Genomic DNA, 18640 nt, shown 5'->3' with positions numbered 1-18640 from the left:
AGTCAGGGCACATGCCTGTGTTGTGGGCTCCATCCCCAGAGTGAGGTGTTGCAAGGGGCAGCCAATCGATGTTTCTCTCTCACATTGATGTTTCTATCTATCTCTTCCATCCTCTCTCTTAAAAATAATCAATAAATCTTATCCTTTGAGATGACATGGAGGGACCTGGAAAGTATTATCCTAAGTGAATCAAGCCAAGCAAAAAAGACAAATATCACATGATCTCACTTATTTGTGGAATATAATGAACATAACAGTCTGAGGAATAGGGTAGACCCAGAGACATAGAAGTAGGGTACAGACTGACAACCCTCAGAAGAGGGGGTGGTGGGTGCAGGGAAGAGATAAACCACAGATCGTATATGCATGTTCGCATAACCAATGGACATGGACAACAAAGCCGGGGATGGGATGGGGGAGATGGGGAGGAGGGTGTCAATGGGGAAAAAAAGGAGAAACATTTGTAACAAAACTAAAATAAAAATAAAATAATTAATAAAAACTTATTAAAAAATAAAATAAAGCCTCCTCACTAAAATTCTTTTTAAATCATGTATCTGTATTTCTAAATAGTAAATTTTTTCTAAGCCAAGATAGCATAGTATAGTGGATACTTGTAACACAGATTCTTACAATTGTGTTATATTTACCAAGCTTTTCGTATCTTACAAAGGGGAGCAGAAGTTAAAGCCTCCAGACAACAGGTTCCCCAGGCTCTGCATAATTGCAGAGTTTGGGAAAGAGAAACTGAGGTGCTGTGGAAGACAAATGAATAGAAGCAAGTACATAGAAAAAAATGATTTGTATATTTTATCGTGCAGGAGCTATAGTAGCTCAAAGGAACGGACACGATAATGCATTTCCTGAGGTCACATACAAGGTTAGTAGCAGATAGAATCAATGGATCACCTGGCATCCGAAGGGGAAGAAGCAATGACACGTAGAGAGATTTTTAGATATCCTTCAGGCACAAAGGGAGCCTTGAACACAAAATCCAGCTGTACTGAGAAAGTTTCACTGAAGATTAGATGCAAAGTGGGATGCTGTGATTTAAGTACATACTATTTTTTGTCTATTTATCTCATATAAGTCATGTCAATACCCACTATCAGCCCACTAGCCCCATTTTACTAGAAACAAAAACGAGGTAAAAAGTGGCTCAGGGTCACAGAGCTGTGCAGATTACAAATTATCACTTCTAGGCCTGTTGCTTAGCTACCGAACCAGCCTGTCTTCCATCCTGTGCCGTCTGCGGCATCCTTTGCAGTTGTCTAAATATATTTGAGCAAATTCTGAAGTAGAGCTCAAGAAATTATTGTAGGAATCCAATTAAATGAAAGAAAACATCTTGTGTGCTTGAGATAAAAATGCACAGCCGGGGCTAAAGCCTGAAAGTACTGAAAGGGTAAATTGTGGCTTTGGAGTGGTTCTGGTCCATGGTAAAAATTTCACTAGTGGAACTGGAAGCGGGGGGACAATTGATCACTCACCTAAAGCGACTGCCAGACACCACTGTCTCCTTGGTGGTTTTGTGCTGAAGAAGCGACTGGTTTGTTTCCTGTCTGATAGGAATTGACAATTTAGCTACCAATCTTCTAACCTTGTTATGAATATATGTTGCTTACATGACCATATGCATTTATCCTTGTGAAATACACACACATGCAGAGAAGTAGCATTCACAACTATATTTATGTAGATATACATTTATTAAGGAGATACTGGTACCTTGCTGAGATGCTAAGAGAGCCAAGTGTTACATAACAAGGATATAGTTTCTCTCATTATTACATGAGTAGGAAAAGAAAAAAATAAATAAATAAATAAGCACAATGAAATTGAAACAAGGACTGGAGTTCTGGCATATGCTTCTTGTGTGTAATTTTTTTGTTTCCCTAAAGAGGATGAAATGCAGATACAAATGAAAAGTGAGAGTTTAAATGTGTTTTGAATGAATGTGAGGGATAAACATGTCAAGTGGCTGAATCAGTTGCATATGTGTCGAGAGAAAAGTCTGATAACATTTGAAGAGTTAAAATCGGAGGGGAGCAAGGACAATGACTGAGAAACAAACTGTGTAGGTGTTAGTTTTGATACAGAAGATGAGAAACCGTGCAGAGAGGCTAGAGAGAAGGTCAGGGAACTTTCTGATCCAATGATGTTCGGTCAGGGTTTCAGAAGTATGTAGAGAGAGAAAAGTGGGCTAAATGTGTGATTAAGAAAAGAGAGAAGATGATATCAATACACTATAAGCAACTAAATGAATATAATTTTAGGTTAACTTGTGGAGGTGAAATTACACGCTTTAAAAGGACAGGTGCAAGCAGCAGAGTAGAGGAGGAAGCATGTTATTTGGTAATGAAGAGAGAACTAAATGTTTATATCATTACATCTCAGTCATCCAAAGTGGTGTCCCAAGAAGATGGTGGGTTGATCTTCCAAGTAAGTGAATATCTAGAATAATGAAAGATTAGCCCTTGAATCCCATCACAAAACAATGTAGTCATTTTGTTCAAAATCTCACTGAGATATTTAACACTACTCTCTGCTTAAATAAACATACCGAATAGGGTTTACCCTTTTCTTGGTAACAGAGTCCTTATAGTGAGCACCATGCTGATGTTCTGGATGTCTGTCTCAAAGCCATGAGGACTTCTGACTTCATCCTGGACTCACTGTCTTCCTCCTGCCTACTACTAGTCTATTCTAGGTGCCAGTTTTTAGCATCTCTTCCCTAGATTTGTGGTAGGTCCCGTGGTACAGAGGGCAGCCTCTACACTAAATGCCTTCAGACTCTGCTGCTCCAGTTACTTATTCAGGTTCTTCCTTTGTCCCTGAGCTGGTGGCTTCCTAAACATCCTTTGCTCACTTTCTGGTTGTAACCTAACACAAAGATTGACAGATGGAAAATTAGTTTTAGTCATTTTATGACTTATTGACACACGAAGGGACCATGTGGTTCTACTCTGCTAAATAGCAAAATGTAGGAGCTTCATCACGGACTGTATTTTTATTTAGAGATATGTTCTAAATTTTCGGATAGTGAAAATAACATACTACTTAATGGCTAGAGGTAAGGTGCTTTGGTATTATCACCTTGCCTTCACTCATCTCTGATTTCCCCCTAGCATTCATCCTGTTCAGACTGTCCACACTTAAACTTGATCTGGGCTGGGGCAAAAGCTCCGAAGAAGCCCTGCTCTGTTATAGGATCTAAAATAGAATGTGGACAAAAACAGCACTTTCTGAAAACATGTCACCACCTAAAACTCAAAACCTTTCACAATTCCTACTTCTTATCTATCTTTCCTTGTTTCAGGAAGGTGACCGGAGAGGTTAGATGAAATAAGGTAAAGCATTTCCTCCCTTGAGAATCTGCTTGCTCAGTAACTTAAGCTCTTGTTCCTATATCTAATATTTCCTTTGGTTTAAATGTCTTAAGTACAAGATACAGCCACACTGAATGTGAATGTGTACCCAAGATTAATACACATGACCTGGATTCCTCAAGGGGTTTTTTATAGTTCCTTCTGAAATTATTAGGTATAGATAAATGACCCCTCTTATTTCAGAGGAAGAGTTCCAGGTTTATAATTTGGCTTAGTTTTGTTTTTGTCTCCTTATTTAGAAGAAATGTATCCTGCACTCAGCAGGAAGAAAAGTTTCTTCATTGCTTAGGAGTGTATGGCTATAATGACCAAAAAAAAAAAAACAGAGACAAAGAATGCAATCTTAATGCCTTAATAACTAGACACAGGAATCTAAAAGTCTCTCCCGAAAGGACAACATGGAACTTAAGAACCAAACAGCATGAGTGAGCAAACAAAAGGCAAGAGAACAAAAAAGCAAAAAGAATGAGATACTGACCTAGACTCAAGCTGGAGAAATGCTACTCATAATGGGAGAAGCAGCTGGTGCTCAAAGGACAAATTGTTTTATATATGTTTGTTTACCAAATGACTGATAACAATATGCCTCCAACTTTAAGTCCTCCAACTTTCTGGGTTCATTATTCCTGTAGTTTCTATTTTACACAGCTCAAGCTTTAATTCTTTATAATCCTGTGAGGATTATACATGTTTCACAAGAATTGCTAGAGAATTACTAAAGTCAAATGCTCTTATCATGCTTCATAACAAAACCAACAATTGGATATTACACCTTTATGTTTTTAAAGTCCTTCAGCCAACCTCTACTCTTCCATCCTGGCCCCCATAGACATTTCTCACTGGAAAACCTTTCTACTCCAAGCCCAGCTGCCTAACACATTGCTGGATCACCCACCATAAGCATCCTTAGATTTCACCTGTTTTAGTGTCCCCAACCTCTATCTCCCAGGCTACCTGATTAACTTCTAGATCAGTGGTTTTCAACCTTCCTAATGCCGCAGTCCTTTAATACAGGTCCTTATGTTGTATGTGGGTGTATCTGCATGTGGGCAGACTCACCTGAAGATGGATAGAGAAGCGGTGTCTTGGTTCCTAAGACTATCGGAAATATGTGTTTTCCAATGGTCTTAGGTGACCCCTGTGAAAGAGTCATTCAACCCCCAAAGGGGTTGCAACCCACAGGCTGAGAACCACTGTTCTAGATTATCTTTTTGGTGAAGTTATTCAGTGCTCTGCTTGGTCCTCTCTTCCACAGTTGTGACTGTACAGTGGAGTCACCTGAGGGACATATAAGATACCAATATCCAGGCCCCACCTTATACCACATGAATTAGTGTTTGTGAGTGAGGCCAGAATGTCATTATAGTCTAAAAGCTCCTCAGGTAATTCTAATGTAGAGCTAGAGTTGAAAACTTTTCTAGCTCAGTGCTTCTTGAGCTTCAAGGTGCATAGAAATCATGGGGTGTCTCACTAATATATAGATTCTGATTAAATAGATCTTAGGTGGGGCTCAAGATTCTTCATTTCCAATACGTACCACGTTTTTGAGTAGCAAGATTCTAGACCAGTGGTTTTCAAACTTGCTACACACTGAAATCACATGGAGAGTTTTAAAAACTGATGCCCAGGCCTTAGGCCATACATCAAGATTTTTAAAGTTCTGCAGGTGCTTCCAAATTCCTGTATAAAACCATGAATGCAGAAAGGGTGAGTCTGTCATATCTTTCATCTCTTCAGTTTCCAAATCAAAAGCCATCCTTCAGATATGAATATGGTGACATCTCTTATATGCAAAAGCTTCTGTAGTTGACTCCTATTTTAAACAGCATTTTTCTATGCCAAAGAACATTGTATGTGTGTCTAAGATAACTATTTTAGTACATCTGTATTAATTATTGTCAACTAATAATTTTATTTCCAAAAACCCATACAATAATAACTTTAAGTATTATCTTTAGCAGATTTTTCTAAACCCAGGTATACTCTTTTATCCATCAGGTCTCGATAATAAGATCAACAGGAGATTGTTCCATAATTGGTACCCTGACATGGCTTTTTATAAAATTGGTACTTAAACAGGGATGCCAAGGTCTGACCCTAGGGGTAGCCAATGAGTTATTCATTGCATAGGAGTCCCACTTAGATGTCAAGATAATCACTAGTGAGTCTGTATGAACAGTCAGTGGTTGACAACAGCTCTGACTTTATAGGCAGACACTCCTGTGTTTAAATTCTGTATTCAAAATATTACTCATGTGACCTTAGATGGGTTTATTAATTTATGAGCTCACCTATAAGAATTAGAATAATCAAGTCTGAATTACATACACAGACACTATATTTAAATAGTATATATGTATAATATATATTCAAAACATGTATAAAATATATAATTGACACAAATAATTTAAAGAGAAATATATATATTAAATCACTGCCTGTCCATAACCCTATTTTCAACAAAAATCAGCATCCTGTGTTTTCCCTGTTATATTCTAGCCAGTTTGCAATTATAGTTGACAAGTAAGATGTTTCAAAATGTCAGTACTTTCACAGCTTGATTTTATATCTTTCTATTTCTAATTCAAAGGAACACTGTAAAGTAGGGGAATATATATGAGATGTTGTAGAGAGTTGTGAGGGAAGTAGATATGTTTCCTGTATCTGAAAAGCATATCACTTATTGTCAGACAGGACAAACAAAAATATATAAGTACATAAAAACACATACTAAAACACACAGCCGATTCAGCTGTGCAAAGAATCAGACATGAAGGCTGTATTGCTGTGGAGAGACCAGGCCCTGGGGCCATCTACCTAAAAAAGCTGTATAAAAATGATGAGTTCATATAGAATTTTTAGGCACAAAGGAAGAGCCTCGCTATGACAGAAAAAGGAGAGAGAGCTGATGGAACAAAGATGACTACTGTTTAAGTAGTGTAATTGGCAGTGTTCAGTGGCAATACACTCCCATCAAGAAAATCTTACAGATCAGGATTTAAGAACCTACATATTTTAGTGACTGAATAGAAAATGAATTGGATTTTTAAAAGTTAAGATTCAATGCTACTATGTGATTTTTCTTTCTCTTCTCAGATAATTCTGCAGTGTTATATATAAAGAGACATAGTTCAAGGGATTTAAAGGGTATCCTATTACCTTGAAGATCAGTCCGATCTGAAATTGCCTTGCTGTTGTGTGTTTTTTATGCAGAAACTAGAGACCTTTGAATAGTTCTCACTTCAGAGAACTTTTAAGTTTTTTCCTAAAGTGAAATGTGTTTTTGTCGTGTGCATTTGGCAGGAAGGACAGGAAGGCAGATAAAGCTTTTATTGTACTTGATACTCTGACAATTTGAGTTTCATTCACCTATAATGAGATGGCTAAACTTCCCAGTAAATATTCGTTGTACAATCCTCTGATCAACAAGCTCTATGCTTGTGTAACCTGATAGTGTAAATGTACATGCCAAACAGTATGCAGTCTCACTACATATTAACAATGTTGAATTGGTCAAATATCCTTTAAGATTATAGGTAAATGGATGCTGTGATCTGAGATAGCTGGGACAGCCAGCTGGTTTTCCAGCACAGTTCAGCACTATTCTGAGCTCCACTGTATTTTTATCATTTCTTTTTTTTTTTCTTCTTTTTTTTCCAAATCATCTATCACGGGCACTTGAAAACAAGAATTATTGCAAAATTCAATTCTTTTACTCATTGTTGTTACTCTAAAAAGGTCAGGAATCACTCTTCTAACTTCTTACATGTAGAGCTTTAAAATAGATGTTTCATCTCTACTAGAAAAGGAACAAGACCTTCAGTTTGGGAAGACCCAAATAGCCAAGTGCTATAAATAGAACTACTAGTTGGATTGGCTAACATGCCTAAGTCCTTATGGCTTCAATTTCTGCTTCAATTTTATACTCAAGGTGTGGTGGTTTAATATTTAAGTTCCAGGCAACTGCACACTGAGTACACACAATAAAATGCTGTAAAATCTGCAGTACTTGAACCTGTCATTTAACTGAGGTTGCAAGGCAACAACCTAATCTGAAATCTAAGAAAATGCACTCCAAGGATGAATGAAAAGCAAGAACTTGCTGACCTGGGGTAGATGCTGCTGGACACATGTAATAAGAATTCAGCTAAAATACTTAAAGGGTTGCCACCGGCCAAGTGTGGGCTAGCCAGAAAATGTAGAACCCCTGGGGGCTATAGACATAAGAGGAGCTTGTAACCACTTGTAGGCCCACTCTGCACAGACCTTGCCAACTGTTTGCAGCAACACCAGCGATAGTACTAAGGAAGCCTCCTTTAACATGCAATTCTGAGGAGGAAACAGTCTGTTAGAAAGGCACAAAATCCAACTTGGATCCTTCTCTCTTAAGATCAAAGGCCTTAAACTGTTAAAGAAAGAAAACCAGGTATGATGAAAACTCGTAGCTAAGGAACTGAAAAAGGAAAAAACTCTCTATCCCTAGGGAAGGGGCAGGAACAGGTAATGAGCCCAGACCATTAAAGGACCCTCCAGGTGGGTGAGTGACAACACCATGAGAAGATCCCACTCCTATGACCTGGGAAACTGTGCCTGTCTAAAACTGAAACTTAATTACAACACCAGAGAATACCCCCTACACACACACACACACACACACACACACACACACACCCTTACTATCACGCAAATAAAGTTGAGTAACAAGGAATAGTAGTCCATTTCTGGAAAAGAAGCAAGATCATAGAGGGAGATCCTTTCTGAGACAAGCTCAAAGAAAAGATGTAAAGCAGAGGGTGGAGCATCCATTCAGAAAAACCTCTGATAAATCAGCCAACATCCTAAGCACAAGGCAGTGCAAAAGAATTTGATGTTGGTTTTACCCAAGGTACCCACAGCAACTACAGAATGCAAATGGGGCTGAACTCCTAACTTAACTGACTCGAACTTCTCCTATACTAAGGGCCTAGCAAAATAAAGAAAAATAATTTATGTTAGTCTTTGTTGTCCTATACAAAATGTCTAAATGCCAGCAAAAAAGTTATAAGACATAGCAAAGTAAATAAAAAATGATTCATGTCAAGAAACAAAGCAATAAATATACCTAGTCTCAGAGATGGTACAGTTGTTGGAAATAACTGACTAGGAATTATAAATAACTATGATTAATACATAAAAGATTCTAACAGTCTGAGGAATGGGGTAGTCCCAGAGACGTGGAAGTGGGGTACAGACTGACAATCCCCAGAAGAGGGGGTGGTGGAGGAGAGATAAACCACAGAACTTATATGCATGTATGCATGAACAATGGACATAGACAACAAAGCTGGGGACAGAGAGGGGAGGGGGGAAGAGGGAGGAATCAGTGGGGGGAAAAGGAGAAACATCTGTAACAAAAATAAATTAAATAATTAAATTTAAAAAAAGATTCTAATAGAAAAGGCAGACAACATGCAAAACCACATGGTAACTGCAGTAGAGAAACGGAAACTATAACAATCAAATGGAAATGCTAGAAGTTAAAATATAGCACAGATGAAGAATGCCTTCAATGGGCTAAACAACAGACCTGACAGAGTTAAGGTAAGTCAAAAGAAATTAACCAAATGAAAAAGAAAAATTTTTAAATAGGTGAAAAAATAAACAAAGCATTCAAGAGTTATGGGATAATACCAAATAGTCTAACAATATGTGTAATCAAAATTCGAGAAGAGAGAGAACAAAACAGAAAAAAAAACGTAATCAAACAATGGCTGAAAAAATTTTAAAATAAATGACAGACATCAAACTACAGACCCAAGAAGCTCAGTGATCACCCGGCAGGATAAATACAAAAACACAAAAGAAAACAACTAGACAATCACATTTAAACTGTTGAAAAACAAGGACAAGTAGAAAGTTTTGCATATAGCCAAGGGGTCAGGGGAACAGTCATTTGAGTAAATGAGCTGAAAATTTTTTATCACCTAGTGATATAATAGCCATTGTATTGTTGTAGTACAAAGCATTACACACATGTGCGGTGATGTAGATGTAAACAGAACTACTGCACCGCCAGTCATATAAAAGTATAGCACATACATTTATGTATAATACATTCTACTTGATAATGATAATAAACACTGTGTTACTGGTTTTTGTACTAACTATATATACTTTTTATATTTATTTTAGAGTGTACTCTTTCTACTTATAAAAAATGTTTGCTATAAACCAGCTTGCTGTATTATGTCTGCTGCAGCTTCATATATCACATGTTTACCATGTTTCTTGATTGCAACATTTTCTCTTGCACTTGATTTAATATTGTATTGTTTGGTACAGTGACATGCTGCAGAGGCATATAGCCTAGGAGCAGTAGGTTATACCATATAGCCTACATGTATAGGCTATACCACCTAGATTTGTGTAAGTGCACTCTGCGATATTTGCACAATGAAATCACCTAATGACACATTTCTCAGATTGTATCCTCATGATTAAGCACTGTGTGACTGTATACAGAAGAACAAAGATAAGAATTACGGTAAATTTCTCATCAGAAATGATACAAGGAAAAAATTGCGTGTCACCTTAAAAGGAAAACTATTAACCCACTCTTATACTCAGCGAAATTTCTATCAAAGTAAAAGAGAAATAAAACTTTCTGCAGACAAACTCAGAGAGAATTCATGACCAGTAGACCTGCACTATGCCTAAAGTTAAGAAATTTCTTCAGGAAAAAAGTATATAATATCAGTCAGAAACTTGGATTTACAAAAATAATTGAAGATCATTGGAAATTAAATAATAAATAAAATATAAAACTCATTTTTTATTTTTCTGAATAATAACTGACTGCCTATGCAACAATAGCTGCAATGTATATGTGTTCATGGTATATGTAAAGATAAAATGTGCAATAACAATAGTATAATGAGAGGAAGGCCTGGGAGTATATTGTTGTAAGGTTTCTATACTATATGTAAAGTGCTGTAATATAGACTGACTATTTAAAGATGACTACTGTAAATAGGGCAAACAATAAAAATTAAAAAAAAAAAGTGAAATAATAAGTAAGCCAATAGTGGGGGTTTTTTATTATTTTTTTTTTCTTTATTGATTTTTAGAAAGAGAGGAAGGGAGAGGGAGAGAGATAGAAACATTGATGAGATAGAACATCAACTGGCTGCCTCCTGCATGCCCCCACCTGGGGATTGGGCCCAGAACCTGGGCATGTGCCCTGACCAGGAATTGAACCGGCAACCTCTTGGTGCATGGGTCGATGCTCAACCACTGAGCCACACTGGCTGGGCCAATAGTGGTTTTTAAAAAGAATCATAAGTTACCTCCTTAGCACAGTAGGCAGTGTGTCAGTCTCATAAAAAGAATCATAAATTATACTCAGTCCAAAATAAGGCATGAGAAAAGAAAAAAATAAATAGAATATATTAAATAAAAAACAACTGAGAAGATGACAGAGTTTTAGATAGTCCAACCATATAAATATGTTGAATATAAAGGGTCCAAACACATCAATTTAAAAGAAAATTTTCCATATTGAATAAAAGCGCACAAGACAAATATATACAGTCTATAAGATACCCACTTTAAATATAAAGCTACAGATCGATTAAAAGTGAAAGGATGGAAAAAGATATATCATGCAACATTAAAGAAAAAAACTGGAATATCTGTATTAATATTAGACAAAGTAGGCATGAGAACAAAAACATTGTCAGAAATGAAGAGAAACATTAAATAATAAAGAGGTCAATTATCCAAGAAAATATCATAATTCAAAATGTATATGCACTTAACAACACAGCTTAAAAAATGCATAAAGCAAAAACTAATATAAGTGAGAGGAGAAATAAATGAATTCACAATTATGGTTGGAGATTTCAACACTACTCTCCCAGTAATGGAAAGAATAAGTAGGCAAACAAAAATCAATAAAGATATGGAAGATCTATCAATTTAACCTCATTTATATTTATATACTATCAAACAATAGCAGAATACACATAATTTTCAAAAGCACATGGAACATTTGCCAAGATAGACCATTTTGGGGGTTATAAAACAAACTTTAACAAGTACAAAAGAATAGAAATTATAAAAATTTTATTCTGAAATTTTACATATATTCAAACAAGTACAATTAAAAACAAAGAGAATACTTTTTGCCTACTCACTTGGAAATTATTTTTTAATACTAAAATACAATTTCGAAAAGATTGCTGGAGTAGACACTCACACACAGATAATGGGAGTGTATGTTGGTACAATCATTAAAGAGAATGTAAGGCAATTTACTACAAATCTTAAATTTTGCATATTAACTTATACATTTACCTTGTGAAAATTAACACTAAATAAATGCCCTGGCCTGTTTGGCTTAGTGGTTGGAGCGTTGGCCTGAGGACCAGACTATCTCGGGTTCGGTTCCCGCTAGGGGCACTTACCTATAAAATAAAATTAAATGTTCTTGTTAAAAAAAAATTAACACTAAATAAATCATAAGAAAGCTGCACAAAACTATGTAGAAAATTTAAATTGCAGTATTATTTACAATAGTAAAAACTGGAACTAACCTAAATATGTATCAATATATTAACTCATAACAAATAAGTATACATCCAATGAATACTATATACCCAGAACTGTTCTAGACACCAGACAATAAGATAATCAAGTTTCCTATTTTCATACACATTTCATTCTAGTAGAAGAGAGAAACCATAAAAAAGTAAACTGTATTTATAATATAATTTCCAAGAGCAATAAGAAAATTTATAAATTTGCCAAACTTCAGTATACTTATGCAATGGCATGCCATTAAAATCAAATTTAAGAAAATTATTGATGTGAGAATATGTGTCCACTACACTGCAATTTGTAACATGCACTATAAGACATTTACGTATTGAATGGCACCATGTTTGTCACAGAAAAAAGTGAAGTATCAGAAAAATAATGCAAGAATATACCCTAAATGTTAATAATTGTTTTTTTATTTTAGATTCTTTTCTTTAAACTCTTTGTTTTTCAAAATGAGGTTAAGTCATTAAAAAAAAAAGAGAAAGAAATAATGGAGGGGTGCATTTTTGGTAGTGGTTCTTTGCATTTTTTTATATTTTAGGGTGAAAATTTTTATAAATATATAGATCTAGGATAAAGAGTAAATGTAGAAGGAGATAATGAAAAATGCAAGAGAGAGTAGTTGTTTAGACAAGACACAAAAAAGATGGAGGTTATGGGTTATGAGGTCCTGGGCATAGGAAATAAACCGACCTTGAAGAAGAAAGATCATGTCTTTCCTTGTACAAAACTGCAAAAATGGTTTAGATAATGCATGAGCACAAGGATAGGTTAGAAGGAAACAAAAATGAAACATTTTATAGTATATAAGTATAATTTCCTTAATTAAGAGGTAGTTAATTGTGTGCAATCACAGTTAAACTATCAGGAATGAATATAAGTTTGGCAGAGCAAAGGAAAATTTGCATGACCAAATGAGATAAATGTAAAAAAAGGCATCAACTTGGATGACTAAAAGATTATTGAGTCACCAAACACATTCAGAGAAACCAAGTAATAGTGAAACCCACCAATACAGTCATAAGACTTTTTCCAGACTACTTTTGCACTATGGAAGTGGGCAGAATTGAGATTTAAAAATGAATTGGTTCTTTTCATTAATGCTTGCAAAAGCACTTTAAATCCCATAGGTGAGTTATACCATAGGAAAAAAAAGTACTGTTTTTAATAAGTATGCTATATTTTTGGAAAAGCATAAAAATGAACTATTTGCTCAGTGGGCTTTTTCTTTTATTCATTGTGTAATTCACCTTTTTTTTTTTTTTTTTTTTTTTTTTTTACTATAACCTTCTCCCATGCTTGTAAATGAGGCTCATCAGTGTCAAAATGAGTTGTATTACGTATCTGAGAAATATTTCAATTTGGGTGGCATCAGTAGAGCCAGTGTTTGTTATTCCACTATCATACCTTCACCATTTAAATCCAAAACTTTCCTTTATCTGTAATTGAGGAAACAAAGCAGAAAAAATATATTTCTTTCACGGTACTTCAAAAGGCCTCTGTTTAGCCTAAGAGCAGTTATATTAAGTGGCAATGTGCTACTTGGATTCTTCTGGCTTCTGCAAAACCATATTTAATCATGATCATGATTGAAACCTGCTACCAAATTGACCACAGAACCAATAGGAGAACTGAGAAAACTGAAGGCATCACAGCCAGAGACCTGATAGAGTTAATGCTAAATTATACCCAACCCCCTTAGTAACTAAGGACAACAGGATAGCTGGTTAAGGAAACCAAAACATCACTTTCATTACTACGAAAACTTCAGTATAGGTATGGGGCAAGAGTGGACTTCCTAATTATGAATGGCAGGTCTATACAGACTAACTCCCCACACTTACTGGCAGCACTGGATAAACAGCAAGACTTTCCCATATCAGAGCCTTTCTTCTAAAAGATAGACTCCAGCTGGTTCAGCACAGAGGAGATGGCTTCAATTTGCACCACCTTATGAGTGAGCACACCCAAGATGAGCAGAAGCTGCAGAACCAGACATGCCCAGTTCCACCCTTCCTTCAAATCCACCAGTAAGATCAATTCCCTACTCCTTGCTGAGGGAGGAGCCAATGAGAGTGTAAAGAATAAGGTCTTGTTAAGAGAAAAGCTTTCCTGAGGGAAACCAGAGGAGCAGGAAATAATAATTTCTCTTAACAGGGATTCTCAGATGGGCCAGAAACTAATATAAAATATGTCAACTGTAATTGAAAAATAAAATTTTTAAAAAGAGGGAATATTTGGAAGTAGATGAGTCCCTCTGGGCTGCTCTTTGAGACTGTAGTATACAGGTACTGGGGAGGCCTATTGTTTCCACTCCAAGCAGCATCTCAGGGTGAAAGGAGAGCATGCTCTCTCTCTCACTCCTCCTCCACGGGATGGGAGACCTTTGGACACTTCAGGCATCAAGGCAAAATGGATTGAGCCTGTTCATCACAAAGAAAATAAACATCAATATTCAAAAAGTAATGGTTCATTTTTATTTTTATCAAAGTAATGTATGCAGAGTTTAAAGGCTTATAATGGAAACAACAGTGTCCTGCCTCCAAACCATCATACTCATCAAAGACAATCACTTTCAACGTTGCGACTCTGGTCTGGCACTTAAATTCACATTGAAAAATAACCCTAATTTGTTCTGTCTTAATTTATGAACTTAAACAGTAGTTCTTAACTTCCTCATATTTGAAGATGTTGGCAGTCTTACCCACAAAATTAAAAATATCATAACTTTTTATTATGTCAGTGTTTAGGATCTCATTAATGTTTTTTACACATACTACATACTACAGTTTCTTTCTTAATAAAATTCTATTATTATCCATTGTTAATTTTTCTCCTAGCTTCCAACAGGCTCTTGTTTCACTTTGCCACAGAGTAAAACCAATTTTTAAACCATCAGTTCTATGCTTTTCCCGAAGTCACTCTGGTCCCTCAACTTGCTGCCTTCTAGGTTTGCTGACAGCTGTCATCCTGGCACTTGCCTTTGACATCGTCTTGGGAACAGCTTTCACTTCTGCTGGCCCTTCTGTTTCCAGATTTCACGTCATCTTTTTCTGTAATTAACTCCCTGGTTTTAGGGACACTACCTAAAAATTAGAGATTGGGAAGCAAAAGTGTTTAGATCTTACATGTTTGAAAGTAACATTATACCGTTCTCACAATGTCTTTATAATTTGTCTTTGGTAGGGTGTGGTGTGGAAAATCATTTTCATCAGTTTTAAAGGCATTTCTCCTTTGAATGGCTATTTAAAAAATCTAATGTCATTCTTAATCCTAATAATTTGTATGTAACTTTTTTTTTTATCTTCTGTGGAGAATTTTAGGATTTTTCTCATTATCTTAGTGGTCCGAATTTCATGAGGAAATTCCCTGGTTTATCTTCTTTTTTTTTTTTTTTTTATCCTCACCCGAGGATATTTTTCCATTTTTTGTACAGATAGAGTGGGAGGGAGAGAGAGGAAGGGAGAGACAGACAGAAACATCGACGTGAGACGTGAAGGGACACATCGAGTGGCTGCCACCCGCACGACCAACCAGGGCCGGGGACAAACTGCAACCGAGGTACATGCCCTTAGTGGGAACCGAACCCGGGTCTCTCCAGACCGCAGGCCGACGCTCTAACCGCTGAGCCAAACTGGCCAGGGCTTATCTTCTTTTTATAAAAATAAAATGAACTGTCTTGGTCTCTCAGATGGCACTTTCAATCTGGAGATTCATATTAATGTAATTTTTCTTGTATTATTTTATTCACAGTTTTTCCCCATTTTCTCTATATTCGCATTCTAGATCATCTATTATTTAAATATTAAAATTACTAAACCAATCCTTGACTTTTCTAATCTTTTCTCTTTTACCCCTTTATTCTACTTCCTGATATATTTCTTTGACTTTATCATCCAACCAGTATATTGAATATTTTTCTTATTTCAGGTATCATGTTTCTGTTTCCCAGCAGTTTATTTTTAATTTGAAATCATTAAAATTTTTAGCATCTAGTTCTTGATTTATTAAAACAGTATTATTTCCTCTCCAAGGGTGTAAATCATATATATATATATATAATTTTTTTTTCTTTGAGAGCAAAGGCAAGTTTTATATAGGGAGGAAAAAAGAGACTAAGATGCGGAGTTCCTGGAGACAGGATCAGGGGGTGAGCCTGGGGACAGCTGCCGCCGCCCACTGCTCTCACAGCACAATCTGTGAAGAAGGGAAAGTACACATTCAAGTGCACAGGGAGGTGTGGGAGGCTGGGGGCCTGAGGGCTGGGGGAAGTGCTCAAACTCCTAGATTGTTTATATTTTCGTCAAGTTCCTTTTCTTTGTTGTTTTTCTTTGTTGTGTTGGAGGAATTTCCCTCCTTGCAGGTGACTCTTGATGGCTTATTCATATTGAAAACTGACATATTCTCTAAGGTTTACTGGCAGCTCCAAGAGTGCACAAGGTTTGTTAAGAGAATGTTCAATTCCCTATAGAAATTGGGTGGACCACTAGCCATTTTACTAGGTTCTAAAAAAATGTCAATATCTGGCTATTTTCTCTGCAGCTCTTCAATTGCCTCAGAGAAGGATCCTCCCAATTTTTGCCTCAGGGAGGAGGTGACTGCTAATTTTCTGGCATTTGACCAGGGATGAGGAGAGGGGTGTGTTCCCATCATTCATTATATCCACTTTCATGTAATTTATTCTGCTTTGAATTAGCCAGTTTATACACATTTGTCCTTGTGCCTGAAAGCCGGAAGTCTAGAGCCCTAATAACTAAATTTCTTCTGAAACCCAAGTGTCAATTTCCTCTGTAGGTGGCAGAAGAGTGGGCATGGGGTATGGTAGGGACTTAGATAACTTTCTAATTTTAATTCATATTTTAAACCAGTTTATTTGTTTTCAGTCCACATTTTATCCATTGTCTTAGTCCATTCAGGATGCTATAACAAAATACCATAAACTGCGTGGTTTATAAACAGCAGAAATGTGCCATTACAGTTCTGGAGGCTGAAAGTCCAAGATCAGGGTGACCAGTGTGGTCAGGTTCTGGTGAGAGCCCTCTTCCAGGATACAGGTTGCAGAATTCCTGTTTTATCTTTACGTGGTGAAAGGGGCAAGGGAGTTATCTAGGACCTTTATGTATGTAAACACACATATTAGTGCATTCATGGGAGTTTCACCCTCATGCCTTAATTTCCCAAAGGCCCCACTTTTTAATAGCTTGGGGGTTAGAATTTCAACATATGAAATTGGGGGGCACACAAACATTCAGGCCATAGTACCCCTCCTTTTGATTAATTGGTACCTCTAATGTCTGAGTCTTTCCATGGTTTGACAAATGAATAAATTCACACTTTGTTTTCTCCCTCTGCTTGTTTTTAAGATTTATTTTCGCTGCCCTGTTAAGTGTTTCTTCCATCCACTTGCCATATGTTCCCCAATTTTTATCTTTCTTGTTGTCTTCTCTCCCATTGTATTATATAAATCCTACTGTAATTTGGGAGAAAGCAGAGATGAACACATTTGTTCAGTCAGTCATGCTTACCTGACAGGTTTCATTGAATGGTAAAGTACCTATAGTGTGCTAGGCATGGCATACCACGCAGTACAGGATTTGCTTTCTGCCCTGAAAGTTTTGAGAATTAAAATGCACCTTGAGATAATAGTTCAGGAATAGCCACAAGGAAGTACAAATAAATGCTATAGATGAGAAGTCATATGATTGTTTAGATGAAGTACTAAGTGGTATGTGACTTTGATATGAAAAAATCATTAGGCTCTGGATCTTTAAGAGGAGGAGAGGCTGACATCCAGGCCCAGGAACGGAAGAGCTATGTGTCTGAAAGGTTGCACTAAGTCATGATGGAGTAAGCCAAATTCCAGTACATATTTTACTCTGATGGTTAGAGTCTATTTGATCTATTGATCATTCTCCTACCCATCAGCATACAGAACTCCTAAAATGCTTTAATTGATTTGCTATGATATCACAGTTTAAATTTTTTATGCAGACAGCATCTGAAATGATAATTTTAACTAGTCTCTGCCTAGTTAAATATTCATCTCCAAAATATTTGTTGAAACTTACTTTCCTAGCCTTATAATCTCTTACTTTTTCCTTTATCTCTGACTAAAAACTAAAGCAAAATACTACGTATTTTTCTGATATCTTCCTCCCCATTCTCCTAAATTCCCAGTAAAAATCACAAAGACACACTGAATTCTTATCTGGAACATAAATACTGATATGTTTCTTGTACCAAGAAAGGGATACTTGTCACTGCTTGAGGAGGTAAAAGGACCAGAAGTTATTATTTGATTTTATAAAATAAAACATAACCAAACCCCATTGTAACTTCAAGTTTTAAAGTTTTAGAGCTTTAGAGAATGTTCCAAAATGTCAATCACAACTTTCTAATATTTTACAATGCTGCCAAGTTAAACAGCAACAGTTTGTGAGATTTATCTGCAGAACACGTGGCTAATGACCTTTAAGGCAACTTGCCTCATGTGTCAACTAGAAAATAGACATGAGCTGTAACTCTTGAGATTAGTTGCTTTTATTTTTGCCCATTTATGTAGCTCACTATCTGGTATAATAGATGTAACATAAGGGCATAGAGGTGTTTTTAAGGACAGTTTTTCTCTAAAAGATGTCACTTTAAAACTAATAATTAAGGAAATTAGAGTT

Source organism: Molossus molossus, unplaced genomic scaffold (assembly GCF_014108415.1).
Source record: "Molossus molossus isolate mMolMol1 unplaced genomic scaffold, mMolMol1.p scaffold_m16_p_5, whole genome shotgun sequence".
NCBI lineage: Eukaryota > Metazoa > Chordata > Mammalia > Chiroptera > Molossidae > Molossus > Molossus molossus.
This window is presented reverse-complemented; position numbering follows the sequence as displayed.